Below are 1,869 nucleotides of genomic sequence, written 5' to 3'. Positions count from 1 at the left end.
AAAAACTCCCTGCCTGGTTCATTACTCAAAACCCCCATCATGGGTAAGACTAGCGACCTGACAGATGTCAAGAAGGCCATCATTGACACCCTCAAGCAAGAAGGTAAGACCCAGAAAGAAATTTCTCAACAAATAGGCTGTTCCCAGAGTGCTGTATCAAGGCACCTCAATGGTAAGTCTGTTGGAAGGAAACAATGTGGCAGAAAACGCTGTACAACGAGAAGAGGTGACCGGACCCTGAGGAAGATTGTGGAGAAGGACCGATTCCAGACCTTGGGGAACCTGAGGAAGCAGTGGACTGAGTCTGGTGTGGAAACATCCAGAGCCACCGTGCACAGGCGTGTGCAGGAAATGGGCTACAGGTGCCGCATTCCCCAGGTAAAGCCACTTTTGAACCAGAAACAGCGGCAGAAGCGCCTGACCTGGGCTACAGAGAAGCAGCACTGGACTGTTGCTAAGTGGTCCCAAGTACTTTTTTCTGATGAAAGCAAATTTTGCATGTCATTCGGAAATCAAGGTGCCAGAGTCTGGAGGAAGACTGGGGAGAAGGAAATGCCAAAATGCCTGAAGTCCAGTGTCAAGTACCCACAGTCAGTGATGGTGTGGGGTGCCATGTCAGCTGCTGGTGTTGGTCCACTGTGTTTCATCAAGGGCAGGGTCAATGCAGCTAGCTATCAGGAGATTTTGGAGCACTTCATGCTTCCATCGGCTGAAATGCTTTATGGAGATGAAGATTTCATTTTTCAGCACGACCTGGCACCTGCTCACAGTGCCAAAACCACTGGTAAATGGTTTACTGACCATGGTATTACTGTGCTCAATTGGCCTGCCAACTCTCCTGACCTGAACCCCATAGAGAATCTGTGGGATATTGTGAAGAGAAAGTTGAGAGACGCAAGACCCAACACTCTGGATGAGCTTAAGGCCGCTATTGAAGCATCCTGGGCCTCCATAACATCTCAGCAGTGTCACAGGCTGATTGCCTCCATGCCACGCCGCATTGAAGCAGTCATTTCTGCCAAAGGATTCCCGACCAAGTATTGAGTGCATAACTGAACATTATTATTTGATGGTTTTTTTGTTTGTTATTAAAAAACACTTTTATTTGATTGGACGGGTGAAATATGCTAATTTATTGAGACAGGTTTTTTGGGTTATCAGGAGTTGTAGGCCAAAATCATCAGTATTAAAACAATAAAAGACCTGACAAATTTCAGTTGGTGGATAATGAATCTATAATATATGAAAGTTTAATTGTAATCATTACATTATGGTAAATAATGAAATTTAACACTATATGCTAATTTTTTGAGAAGGACCTGTATACCCGCTGATCAGCTATAGTCCATTACAGATCCAGTATATACCTGCTGGTCAGCTATAGTCCATTATAGATCTAGTATATACCGGTTGGTCACCTACAGTCCATTATAGATCCAGTATATACCTGCTGGTGACCTACAGTCCATTATAGATCTAGTATATACCTGCTGGTCAGCTATGGTCCATTATAGATCTAGTATATACCTGCTGGTCAGCTATAGTCCATTATACATCTAGTATATACCCGCTGATCAGCTATAGTCCATTACAGATCCAGTATATACCTGCTGGTCAGCTATAGTCCATTATAGATCTAGTATATACCTGTTGGTCACCTACAGTCCATTATAGATCGAGTATATACCTGCTGGTGACTTACAGTCCGTTATAGATCTAGTATATACCTGCTAGTCAGCTATGGTCCATTATAGATCTAGTATATACCTGCTGGTCAGCTATAATCCATTATAGATCCAGTATATACCTGTTGCTCAGCTATTGTCCATTACAGATCCAGTATATACCTGCTGCTCAGCTATTGTCCAT

This window comes from Ranitomeya variabilis, chromosome 2 (assembly GCF_051348905.1).
Source record: "Ranitomeya variabilis isolate aRanVar5 chromosome 2, aRanVar5.hap1, whole genome shotgun sequence".
In the NCBI taxonomy this organism is placed as follows: Eukaryota; Metazoa; Chordata; class Amphibia; order Anura; family Dendrobatidae; genus Ranitomeya; species Ranitomeya variabilis.
This window is presented reverse-complemented; position numbering follows the sequence as displayed.